The sequence below is a fragment of the Cyanistes caeruleus genome, chromosome 12 (assembly GCF_971803275.1).
Source record: "Cyanistes caeruleus chromosome 12, bCyaCae1.hap1.1, whole genome shotgun sequence".
In the NCBI taxonomy this organism is placed as follows: domain Eukaryota; kingdom Metazoa; phylum Chordata; class Aves; order Passeriformes; family Paridae; genus Cyanistes; species Cyanistes caeruleus.
In genome coordinates this window covers 9,751,692-9,765,235 of record NC_141712.1, presented here as the reverse complement: position 1 = coordinate 9,765,235, position 13,544 = coordinate 9,751,692, and the positions used below count along the sequence as shown (strand labels likewise).

The 13,544-nt window shown below is 37.2% G+C and overlaps 1 protein-coding gene across 1 annotated transcript in view; it reads right to left on the bottom strand.

Annotated features, from left to right (window-relative positions):
- The window catches only part of NKD1 (NKD inhibitor of Wnt signaling pathway 1), a 263,749-nt gene that overhangs the window by 174,327 nt on the left and 75,878 nt on the right, over positions 1–13,544 (bottom strand). The window contains exon 6 of the mRNA XM_086847543.1: positions 8,911–9,073. The gene's annotated coding sequence lies outside the window, so the exon portion shown is untranslated. The remainder of the gene's footprint in view (positions 1–8,910; positions 9,074–13,544) is intronic.

Here is a 13,544-nt window from a genome sequence, read left to right as displayed (position 1 = left end):
AGGTCACAAAGACCAAGGAGACAAATGAAAACTCCCTTTACAATGATACAATATTTCAAACTAGAAAAAGTTTGCCGAATTATGGAAATACATTCTTTCTGAATACTTTTTTCTCCTTCAAATCCTAGCCATCTTTAAAAGCCAGGTGACAGCTCTCACAAGTGAAATTTTTCTTCTTCTCTCCTGTGATTTGATTTAGATCTCCTTCCCAGTGACAGACTGCCAGGTTGTGTAAAGCCCAGAGATCTCTACAGCAGGCAGTCCACTAATGACTCAGAGTTTGTGTAAGATGTAGAGAGGTATATACAGAGAGCAAGGAGAAAGAATAGAAGAAGAAAGAATTAAGCATCCATCTCATTCACCAATCAGACAGGCCCCCCAAGCCCCCAGGCTCAAGCCCTTCTGGGGCAGTGGGGGACAGAATTATTCCTGCTGGGCTACAGGCACCCCCAGTTGGCCAGTGCAGATGTTCTATTGCCACTCCATCGATAAGTCCCTATAAACTGCAGCTATTAAAAAAGTACAACATATGGAAATGTAGTAGTGTTTTCAATGCTTTGTTTGAATGGCTCATATTTTTCATCTGTAAAGTTTGAAAACTTTTTTTTTTTAATAGGACGTTTCTTTTTTTCTCTTTTTTTTTTTTTTTCCAATATCAGTTGCAAAACTGCCTAAAGTCATAATCACATGTCAAAACCCTGACACCTACTTTTAATGATTTCCATTTCCATTCCAACCGTCTCACCCACTTAACTTCCTCATTGCTTGGCTACTGCTCCAGCATTCACGTCTACATTTTATCAGTGTTCTGGGGCTTTCAATGGAATAACTCACATACAGTAACTCACATACTGTAATGCAACCACTATCTTCATTATGCTAAGTGGGCTTTACTCCTTCAGCACCAGTCAAAAGAAAGAGGCAGTTAAATTTTCTTTGCATTTTGGATTATAGTTTTCCACTTCAAAATAATTTGCCTTGGTTCAAGCCACATATAAAACTTAAAACTAAAACTGTCCAGTTAATGGATCTTTGCTTTAGCAAAGAACAAGCAACTCCCATAGTGTGGGCATTTTGAGAAAAATACTTTCATGACATTTAGCTGAGTAGAACAGTCATAATTAATTTAAGTCAACTGTGCCAAAGCAACATATTATTACTTCCTAGGGGATGTTTGCAATGGAGGATGAGTTATTGACTCACCAGGCCTAACAGTCCTAACAGAGCTTGACCTGCATTTAGTCTGCACTACATACAGCCAAAAAAAATGAAGTCTCATCCTGCAGTTCTCACAGTATCTAACCATTTCCAGTGAAAGAGCTTCCCATTCCACTGTGTTAGTAAAATTAAAACTACTAATTAATATGTTGTATTCATTATTATAATTAATAATATTTGTTGGCATCTAGGAGGCTTAACCAAGACTTGGATCTTACTGCAGTGCTTTAGGGACATCTTGGAACAGGCAGCTCTCCCTTGTTTGACCCAGTTTACAGACTAGACAGACAGGGGAAAACAAAATGAACTCTTGCCCAGGTTCACACAGTTGAAACACAGAGCTCAGCCAGGGAGAGTGACCACCACAATGGAATAGGACCAAAAATATTTCCTGTAGATACTTTTACCCACTTTTGGGAATAACTGTAACTTCAGGCCTCAAACCCAAAGAAACACTTTGGGGATTTTAATGATGATGTGAATTGCTTGCTCCCAAATTTTTAAGTAGGTAAACACAAAATTTAACACCAAATTTATTTGCTTTGCTGCAAACAAAGACAGCTTTCAGCACTCATTGAAGGGGGAAAAGTAGATTAAAAATTCATGTTTGTTTTGTTAAACGATGAATGAACTCTTCTTTTGGGCTGAAGTATCTTTCAGGTCATTAGGACTGTGTGTTTCTGGAGAAAAGTTGGTTTTCTGATATTTCACACAAAGTGTAGTTTTGGTCAGTGTGATTCAGAATAAGGAAAGACACTGCACTTCTTTAAAGGAATGATGATGTTACCATTGAACTATTGCTGTTATACAGGTACAGCCAAGAACAAAGGGCATGCAAAAACAGAATCAATAGGCATTGTTTCTTAGACATTATTATGAGTTTTAGCATCCCAACTAGGGAGCTAGCAAACAAGTTAATTCCTTGGTCATAAGAGCAGATCAGTGCCTGGACAGCTGAAAAGACTAACTTTTTTTTTTCTTGATAATATATCTATAAATCCACCTTACAATGTGGAAACTGAGTGCTGTAACCATATTGCACTAGGAAAATAAATCCTCACAGCACTCAGAAAAAGTGGTTTATGTACAATACTTTGAAATACTTAGAATTATGTCCTCAGGACATCAGAAACACAGAACAGATGAAATGGGTGCTGAAGAGAGCTGGAAGATGTAAAGAACAGCCATATTATCTTGCACATGAATGTCATCATCTCACAATTTCAGAATTATTTTTAGCACAAAAAGTGTGTGTAGGTATGTGTACATAGAAGATTTTGAATTTATGGAACATTGTAGAAGTCTTAATTATCTTGGGCTAATCTCAGAGGTCACCTAAGAGACACAAAACTAATTTATAAAAATTCTCAGCTAGAGTAAAGAGCCCAAAGTTGCCATCACAAAGAGAGAACATTTCTTATACCTGAAAGTGTCTCGAAGGGGTGATAGGTGGGCAAACATGGAGGAGCCTAAAGAGCAAGGAGGAGACACAAATGACACCAGCTGAAGAGAGAAGAAAGAAAAGATCTCAAATCCTTTATATAGTTTTGTGGCTCTGCCTTCCTTTTCACAAAAAAAGGCATTTCTTCACAGTGAGAGGTTTGGAGAATTCTTTCAGAAATTCCACCTGGTCCTAAGGAGTTTGCTCCCTTGAAAAGTCTCAAAGGCTGGCTATTTTTAATTTTCTTTCAGCTATTTCCATTTTTATCATTTTTATCTGCCTTCTGGATAGGAACATGTACTTGGCACGATCTCTCAGTTCTTACAAACTCTGAGTCTTGGAACCACCTTGTCTTCTACTCTGGGCAGATTTACCAAGGGACAATGGAAACCCACCAGCAGAGGATGGATGGTAGGAGAACTAAAGTGAAATCTCACATAACTCAAGCTAACTCAAAGATCTACCATGCATTGCACCCCTGCAGGAAATATTGCTGTCACATGGTCCCTGAGGTCCAGTGATAATAAAGAATGTGTAGGAGAGCTTTTATAAATATTATATCTTCACTTTTTTTTTCTTTTCTGTGCCTTGGGAGACATGTTCCCAATGACTAAAGACAGGAAAGGTAACAGCTCCTAACTGGAAGCTGCTGCTGGATCCTGTCCTGTAGCTTTGCCCATTGTTTGTTACAGAGATGGGAACTGGGGCATGGTACCATGGAATGGAATTCATCCACGTAGATCCAAAGAGCAGTGAAAGCAATGAAGAAAACAGAATTAACTAAATTATTTGCCTCCATTTAAGTATTCCACATTCCACAGAATGGCATGGTTATTTTTATGGTTATTCTAAAATACTGATTTTTCCATTTCCTGAACCTGATTTCTTTTTACTCATTCAGCTTCATGTTAATTTTTAACCATGCACTGTTTGTCAGCTCCTACAGCCATCACACCCCTGGTAAAAAATAAAAAAGGTTCTCCTAGTATCTGATCAATCTATTGAGAAGAAAGCAAAGATTATAGTACAGCTGATCTGGAGTAAATTTTAAAAAGAAATTTTGTTTTAGCACATTTTGATACTATCTCCACATCTGAGGAAAAGATCTCTTACATCCACTTGGAGTCTTCCTGATGGTGCCAGGATCAATTATATCATGTTACAGAGCAATTATCCACCCTCATCTTCTCTTAACTGAGAAGTGAACAAAGATTTTAGTACTAACAGGAACTTTTATGCCTTGTCTGAAGCATTGAAAAACTCTGCTTCATGTGTATCTACACTGTAATGATACTAAGAAGCTAATGTTAAAGAAGAAAATTAATTAGATTAAAATTGCTCAAATTAAAAATGCCTTTCACTTTTTTTTTCATTACTTTTCTTAGGAGTTCTCAGCCTCAAAGTAAAATTCAACAGTACTTTAAATTTCTGTGTATTAAAGTACTTTTTTACCTATTAAAAATGATTCATCTATTTCAATGATGAAATAAGAAATGTTGACACACTCCTGGCAAACAAAAAGTGTGGAAAAATAATTCCTGGATTACTGGATATCCCTTAGAAACTTTCAGCCACATGTAAAAGGAGAGAAAAAAGAAGAGGGAGGCCTGGTTTGGAAAAGGGACTCCCATTAAGAATTACGAGGAGAATAAAATCTAATAAATTGGCTGACAAAAAAATGTTTGAGTTTAAATTTGGTAACTGCTCATTTTTCCTAGGACTGTACTAAGGGTCAGATGCAGATGAATATAATATGGGATTCATTAAAAAAATCGTATCTATTTAATATATAGAATAATAAAAAAAGACAAGTCACATCTTTACTTTTCCAACAGAGTAAATAATCTTCACACACTCCTTTTTTTTGAGGCTGACAGAAAGTCACCATATGGGTCATAATGGAAACAGTATCTTCCACCTCTTTGTACCTGAGCAAATGACCTCCTTTCAAGATGAATTTTCCAGAAAGCAGGTAATTGAATTACTTGAGTGCTGATCCACTTCAAAGGTTGTTCTTCATAGGAAGTATAATCAGATTCTGATGCTTTGATCAAGGGAATCTATGAACCTGTTACTCGATCACAAACTCTACTATTTGCCATGAAGAGATAACTAATCAATGACAGAAATACATCTGCTCTGAGTAATGTTATTGATGACTTGACAGAAGGAATGCAGTGACTGGACCAAGGAATTCAAATGAGACAGAGGGTGGCCAGCCTAGAGGTAAGTTGCTAACGATTAATTGGGAGTATCTCCTCTGGCTTTGTTTGAAATGGAAGACAACAGTGAAAGGAAGGGTCTGCTGCTCAAAGCTGGTTAGAAATATTGTCTGTCAAATCCTGGCACCTTCCCCTTCCCTGAGCAAGCCTGCTGAGCTTTACAGAAGAACCTGATTTTTCCAGTCATACCAGGCTAAGGAAGTACTGGTTCTCTTCCAGTGAAGCCTATCCAAGGGCAGGGTTCATTCACCTGTCCTGTATGCCATACAAAACTTGTGTGAGAAATTAAAACTTGTCCATATTTTTAAAAATGCAATATAATAGTTCATGACTAATTGTACTTTACTGTAGTCAAAGTAAAATTTGACTGTAGTTATTACACCCATGTGTTGAAGACTCTCACTGTTATACTATGTGAGCATCTCAAAGCATCTTTACAATTCAGGCATACAGGAAATAAGTGTCATTAACTAAATCTGAGTAATTAAAAACATTCTTGTTGAGTAGGGTGCCTTACAACTCTTGACTGAGTTACACCCAGACCCACAGGTGCCAGCCTTCTGTTCACAAGCAGTGGGTTTCACCAGAAAAAAAACATACATATTTTAAAGTACAAAACCCCCCATGGCCATAACCTTAAAGTTCTCTTCAAATTATAAAATCAACTTGAGGCTAACAGGAAAGAATCTGAGGGGAATGTCTGGAAAGCTTAAGAATACCAAAACAAAGCACTGCAAAAGAAGTGAAATCTTATCTATCTTAAGTAATTCAAAGATCAAAATATTTGTCAGTTAAAAATTTAATTCTTATATCCACTTAAAATGAAAGCAGTTTGGTTTCTTTTTTTTCTTCTTCTTCACTAAACTCAGTTGAATTTGGTCAAACTTTATATTTTATTGCTTTGCTTTTGCTCAGTGCTGCAGTGGCCAGTCACAAGCTGACTTTATGCACTGCAAGGACAAGAGCTGACTGGGAAGAGATGAAGGTAGCCCTTAGAAAACAATCTCCTCTCATTTTAACCTTGAATTGTAAGCATACAGAAGACAGAAAAATAAAGTGTCTGAGTCTAGACAAAATTTTGCTGAATCACTCAGGTGAGCAGCTCAGCCAAATCTGAGAACCTCCTGCTGCAAAAGGCTGCCAAGTTTTAGTGGAGGGCAACCCTCACAAAGTGTGGTTACAGCTGCTAAAATTCAGTGGCAATAATAACTGTCCACAGGCTTTTAAGCAATCCAGGGATGCATGTTCACCTCATCCTTTCTCACATTTTGCATCTATGTGAAGCTGTTTATTACCTTTTATTTCAAAGATGAAGGAAAGATATAGTCTATGCACAGAATTAACAAAATTAAGAAAAGAGAGGAGGAAGAACAAGTCATTTGAATTCAGTTTTTATGCAGCATGCCAAAATAGGATAAAGATAAAAGTGATAGCAGTGAACTGAATGAATTGTAAGGTTTGTTTTTATCTTTCTTATTGAACAGATTCCTGCAGTTTACTTTTTTGAGCATCTTACAGCATCTTTGGATTAACCAACAAAGAAATTCCTTTTGCACACAGCGTGTGGTCAAATGAAGATTCTGTTCAAAGTAACATGAAATCAGAAATATTGGCTATATAACAGGTATTGTCTTTTTCTATACCTCTGTTCTTCATTGACAGTAGTCTCCATAACTGAAGAGACACACTCACAAAGAAGTAAGAAATGTTCAAAGTGGGCAACAGATGCTTTATTAGAAGGCAAACCTTTCTCTTTTCTCTATTCATTTTATCCTAACACCAGCAGGTTTCCAAGGGGGAGAAAAAGCAGCTTTGAACTTTTTTTTCTTTCCAACTGCTGTATTTTTTAAAAAAGGTCCTAATTTCAAATGCTTTAGTGAAGTCTGACTTAGTGCTCTTATGCTACAAAACATTGAATGCTTTAATAGTAGGATCACTATGAGTTCCCCTTTATATTTGCATTTTTTTCCGATTATTAATTGGACAGACAAGTCCTAGTTATTGGTACTTCAGAATTCTGCTCCTCCAGGACCCAAACAATGCTCATCTTGGGTGGTAGGGAGCTATGGGGGACCTTTGACCCAAATAGCCTGGGAACAGTTCATGGATTTGTTCCAGTGGCCTGTATGAAAACTGTTTTTACCCCCACATGCATATGAAACTTGTGATATTATCACCTTAAAAAGACTTACTACACAAGTGAGGAGTCAGGCCAGCCTCTTAACTGAAGTCAGTTAGAGTTTTGCTCAGTCACTGAATAGCAAAATGAGCCCCAAGGAAAGCAGCAGCCAGACCTGAAGCAGGGGTAAGCCAGGCTCGTTGCACACAAACCCATCTGCAGCCTGCCTCCGAGGCCAAAGGCCAGTGTCACGTGGCCAACAAAACAGCATCCCTGGAGCCCTGCCTCACAGAAAGGTTCCATCACACTCCTCAGACTTGGAGCTGTTCACTGTAGTTATAGCATGAAAAAATAGCAGGAGTAGCACATTCTTATATTCCATGTCAATGAACAGGGCTGAATAGGCATAAATAGAGCTTAATGCCTATTTATGAGACTGTGTAGGAGCCATGGGGATTGGATGTACATCGGCATTGTGTACATTCTCTCCATGGCAGCACATTTGCTGCCATTCAACACAAAAGTTCTGTTTTGACCAGCAAGAGTATCAAAGTAACAGTTGGCTAACCAGGACTCAGGGACATGAAAAGAGACTAGATATTAGTAAAAGACTAAGCAGTCAGCAGGGAGAGTTACTAGAGTGTAATTTTGTGTAGCACATCACATTTGATGTTGCTCTAAAACTGCATCATAAATGAACATTTTATTTAATTCTCAGTCAAATTATATATTCTGTTCAATTGCTGATCAACAACTAAACCTCAGATATTGTTTTCCATCTGAATAGCTTAATATGTTCAAGAACATCAAAACAGGATGTTCTTGAGCTCTGGTTCTGAGATTAATGGACTCTACAGGGAACCAGAAGCAATGAGAAACCAGTCTGAGAAGCCAGTGAGCTGCTTATCTTCCAGGGGGATTCAGTGATTCTGAAGTCTGGCTTCCATCGTTTTTTTAGCTCCTAACCTGTACCTCAAAGGGTAATGATCTGTTCAGACTCTCTTGGGCATCTCTCTCCTTTTCATTACTTCTTTTCTTTTTTCAGAGAAATGGACAAAGCAACTCTTGGTGATGTAAGAACACAGTTAGAGACCAGGCTTTCCTATACTGTACTTAACATTCCCTCACTTTCCAAAAGCACAACTAGTCCCAAGTTTTAATTACAAGCTACAGTTTCAACTACCAGCTTCTTCTTGCAGAAGAACTAGTTAGTGGTAACTTCTAGAAATCTGCACAATGGTTATGTGCAGCAAATCTGTGATTTTTTGTAAGATCACCTGAAGGAGGTGCATGACAGAAAGAAAATTGTTTCTAGAATAGGAGCATGTATTTTGCTACTGAAAAAAAAAAATGTATTAAAAGATATATTTCAAAAGAAAGCAAATGATCTTATAAGACTAAAGTCAGGAAAGCAGGATTACAAGAGGAAAAAAATAATAGGGAGAAGGTCAAGAAATATTCAGAGAGTACATTATGAAAGAATAAAGAAATTGTGTAGATGAACTGGACTAAATTAACCTCCAACACTGGGGCTCATTCAGAATAGAAAGTAAAAAGTAATCATTTTAAAAGAGTGGAAGTGACCTAAGTGTGCAGAAATTGCAGACATTACTTTATAGAATTGGATATTGTGGCTAGTATCTAAATATGTGAACACAATCCAAGGTTCTGCTAAACACTAAGCTTTGACCCTGTTTGTATGGCCGGGGCTTGCTCATGAGGGAGCACAAGGCAGTTGTCAGAGGAGGAGGCTGTTGCAGTCTCCAGTTCCTGTCTTTCTGAATATTAAGTCCTGTGTGCTCTCCAGTCCCTTTATCTCTACATTTCCACTGAAGTAAGGTTTATTCAGAAAATAATTTTATTAGAGCAGATTATCATAACTGGGGGGGGGGAAAGGCCATTTTACTCACCTGTCACCAGTAGGTTCAGAAATTAGTTGTTCTTATCACAGCATCAAAGCAAGCTTGACAAAATATAGCAGGAGCTGTTGTTGGATCAGTGGTCAGGGCTGCTCCTACCCCAGAGGGCAGCGCAAAGGAAACCTCGGGCAGTCACAGATACATTAAGTGAGAGCTGGGGAGGAAAGAGAATATAATATAAAGCAGTCATTATGCAACGCACTGTGAAACATAGTGAAATTGCTGAACTGCTCTAATAGTTCAGTAATTCCTCCTGCTGAAAAGGAAATAACATGGAATAAATTTTAGAAAGCAAGTCTTGAATGACAACAAAGAAGGGAATGGCCAAGCTGCAAGATAAGTATGCAGCATGCAGAAAAACTAATTTAGCTGGAATCTGAAAAAAACCACATCCATTATGGCAAATAAATTAAATCCTAGATCTAGTAAATGGAATGATTTGGGTTGTTTAGGATTTTTGTTTGGGTTCTGTTTTGTAAACCAACTTCAGAAAGAACAGCGCTTGCCTAGTCTATTATTATTTACTCACATAAAAGAAGTTACAAAATCTCTAATACATGGAAGGGATAGGGACTTTATGTTAAAGCCCTGTTACAAGCATTCTACTTCCTGAATTGCTATGCTTTAGCACTGAGCGAGTGTCCAAAAGGCATGCACAGGGCAAGAATTTACTCAGACAATAGGAGTGTTCACTGCAGAATTCATCCTTCCCTGGAAGTCTCCCAGTTAAAGAATGTTTCTGTTCTCATCTCTAAATGCATGGCCAAAAGCCATTGGCAAATACAGAAAGAGAGAAGGGACACAGACTACTACAGATACGATGACTGATGAAGTTCAGCCCCCAGGCAACTACTTCACACTGGCAGATGTCCTCTCAGGATTGCCCAGGGTACTGTACAACCTCTTACAGTTTTATCTGAAGGCTGGGGTTTGGAAGCACCCAAGTAGTAAAGCATTAGCCCTGAAATGCTAAAACTTCCAGAGGAATAATATTTGAAGAAGGACAGAGACATTTTCATCTGGTATCCACTGCTGAGAGCAGCCTTTTAGCTTGGTGATGGGGTCTAAGATCCTGAGAAAGATAGGCCCTTGCACTTATATGATCATCACCTATATCAAACAACTCAAACAAAAAAGAACATCTCTCATGTAAATCTCTTCAGGAAATGAATTGAAAGACCTGAAAAGGTTAAAGGCTACTGCGTTTAGAGCTTTTATTCATACCAAGGAAAAAAAAGAGACAGTGTTCAAAAGTTTTATTCTTAGGCCATTTCCAACAATTCCCTTTTAAAAACCCCTACTTTTATGAGAACACTCTTACCTTATTCAGAAGGCTCACAAATAGTTTCTTTTTCTTTCCCTCTATGTATGCCTGTGTGTGTCTGAGAGTAACAGCAAGAGTGTAAATCTTTCACTCGCTCTTTACTCGCCCTTACAACAAATACCATCTGAAGAGTCAGGGGAGTCCATTTAAGCCTGTTATGTTTCAGACTTAAACATCCCCTGACATCCCCTCTCAATTAGATTGTCACTTGAAGTATTTGAACAATTGTTATGAGATACTCAGCACAGGCTTCTCTATGTATTTTGAAATATACAACAAAAAACCACACTCTATGCGTGTGCAGGTCACACTTGCATATACATATACATATTCCATGTAAATACATATGAAAACCTAATGAAATAGTCCAGACAACATTTCTACCCCTGAAGACGCATACCTACACAAGACCATCTTTAGTTGCATCCTGAGTCTTCTTCTGCAAGTTGCTGCTTTGGAAATAAGTATTTTAACAGAGCCTTTTTAAAAAAAAAGTAACACAGATATCTCAGGATGAATGAAAGATATACCTCCAAGAACACCCATGAAGAAGTTGCTCATGTTTGTGGATTCTCCTTTTTCTGACAATATTGGCACTTTAGCATCCTTGCTACTACGAGGGCCTTTTGATCTCTACAGCTTGGCACCACAAGATTTGCCCTCTGTGTGTCATGAGAACTTAAAAAGGATTGTTTAAGGAGGGCAGCTCCTGTGTAATTGCACATTAGCCATACTTAGAATGATTATGGCTTTCCTGACATCAGAATGATGGGTTATTAGCAGTATTTTAAGGTTTCTATGCTGGGAACATTGCAATTCCTCTCTGGATGCCCAAAAGAGTTGAGTCTATAGCAAAGATGAGAGAAAAGTTGATTCACTTCTGCACTACTTAAATCAAGACTATTGCTTATGGGATTTATGCAGCGGTGAAATGCTCACTCCCTTCTCTCTGCTACACCTTCTTTTGTTGTATTGTACCACTACAGATTCTGAGCCTTTCCTGTACTGAGGACTCAGTGACAGGAACATGTCAGAAATCACAACACAAATGTCATCCAGGAAATATAAACAAATCCTGTCATTATGATAAACCCTTCTATGTTAAAAAAACCCCCAACATTGGCCATTATAGATGTCAGTCTATTTTCCTCTATTTTCCTATTTCTAATATTTCAGTCCTTCTACTAAAGCTAAAATTTTACTGAAAATATAGCAATGAAAGTTCATCTTTTTTTCTTACTTCCTTTAAATTTTGGTGATTAGCAAGCTGTCTGAAAAGTAGTATTTCCAGAAACCACACAACAGTTTGGACTTTCAAAAATTACTTTTATTATTAAGATGAGGCTTGGAAATTTAATTTCTTTTACATACTTTCTCCATAATATCTCAGAAAACATACCCACATGCATGACACATGATGTATTATGCTAGTAGCACAGTATTACTGCTATCAATATTCCAAATGCTATTTTGCCAGTCTCCACGCTCAAAGATAAATCATCCAAATTATGCACAACTTCACTGTGTTAACTACTACATACATGGATGATTTCAGTCTGCCATATTTTCAAAATGAAAAAAATATTTAAATTCCTTTGTAGCACTCTAATGAATAAACATTATTCTCCTTATCCCAGACCTGGGTATTCTTCACTAATTAATTTCCATAACATTTGAATTAGAAGGAATCAGGACTCAGAAAAAAAGATCAATATCAATTGACTGATGAGTTTTTACCTATTCTCTTCAATATAACTCAAAGAGAACTTTTGATCAGTACCGAATTTCTAAAGGGAATATGATTTCAACATTAAGACTAATGAGACTAGTTTAATCTCATCCCTACAAACAAATCAGCTTAAACCTAATAAAATCTTATTTTTGTACATTAATGTACAAAGGAAACAGTTCAGGGTAAACAGACTTGTAGTATACATTGTTTAGAGACTATTGACTTTCGAATTAGCCTGCTTTTCAAACATTTCACGTCAAAAATACAGTCAAAATGCAAATGCAGCATAAACGGCTCTATAATAAATGCTCATTCAACATTTATTCTTTCTCAAATCATCTTTTAAAGCTCTTTCATGCTAATGTCTAGAAGATGTGACATTAGAAAAATTGCTTTGACATGCTAAGGGGCTCCAAGATTAACAAAAAGAGAAAGAACAAGATAAAGCTTTCAAAAGACCTATTTCAGAGGAATTATTACTTCCTTTGAAAGTCTTCCAAGGTTGCAGTGCATTTAAGCTTGTTGGCATACATGTAAATGAAGGACTACAAAAGTATTGCACTAAATACAACTTGAATTAAACCTTCAGGCTAATGTTAAGGAATAAGGATAAAGGCCAGATCCTAGGCTGGGAACAACTCATTTAAATTAAAGTTCTTTATTTGAGGATGTGAGGGAGAATTATTTTTTTAAAAAATCAATACAAGAAATTATAAATGTAATTCCAATGTAAAATGGCACAGACTGATGAAGCTTCCTGATTGAGCAAGTGGCATTCTAAAGGATTGTATTAGTGTACTATGAGCCATGCTGCAAAATAGAAACAGTCTCAACCAGCAACTAACTCTCCTTACATAAAAAAATCCCACCCATCACCAAAAAATTCTTAATTCCATAACTAGAAGACAATGGGGATGTAGCTAACGAAAAACATTATTTTGACTTGTAAGCATTAAGCTGAGATTTTACTCGCTTGTCCTTTGAGATCCAAGGGAATGGTAGTTGCAGTTCCAACTTTCTCCTTAAGGTTTGGTGAGAAAATCTCACAGAGCAAAGTCCATTCAACTGCAGAGGTTTGTAATATTTGTATAGAATTGACCATCAGTCCAATTCTGCCACCACTTTCCAGGCAGAAATGTTCAAGAATTTTAGACTTAGGACAGATAATAGAATTAATTACACAAGGCCAGATTTATAAACAAGAAGCAAATGCCTGACTAAGAGAGACAATAAACACGAACTCCTATGGCCAATATTCTGACCATTAAACCTACCCTTCAGCTGCTGTGTAGCTCAACTGACACCAAAATCTAGAGTGTACTTTTCTTTCCTATAATGCATTCTGGGCTCCAGTGTTAGAGCAGAAAGCAGAAATCCTAAGCAATCCCCTTCTCTCCCAAATTATATTGGTCTGCCATAGACTGATTACATGACCAATGTGCATTCTCCTTTGTCTTACCACAACTTTAAAATAAATATGCTTGTCTATCCTACAGAAATTAGACTGAATAACTAATTAAATAAATAATATCTCAGAAATATCTGGAAATAAGTAAAGTGAATGCAGTT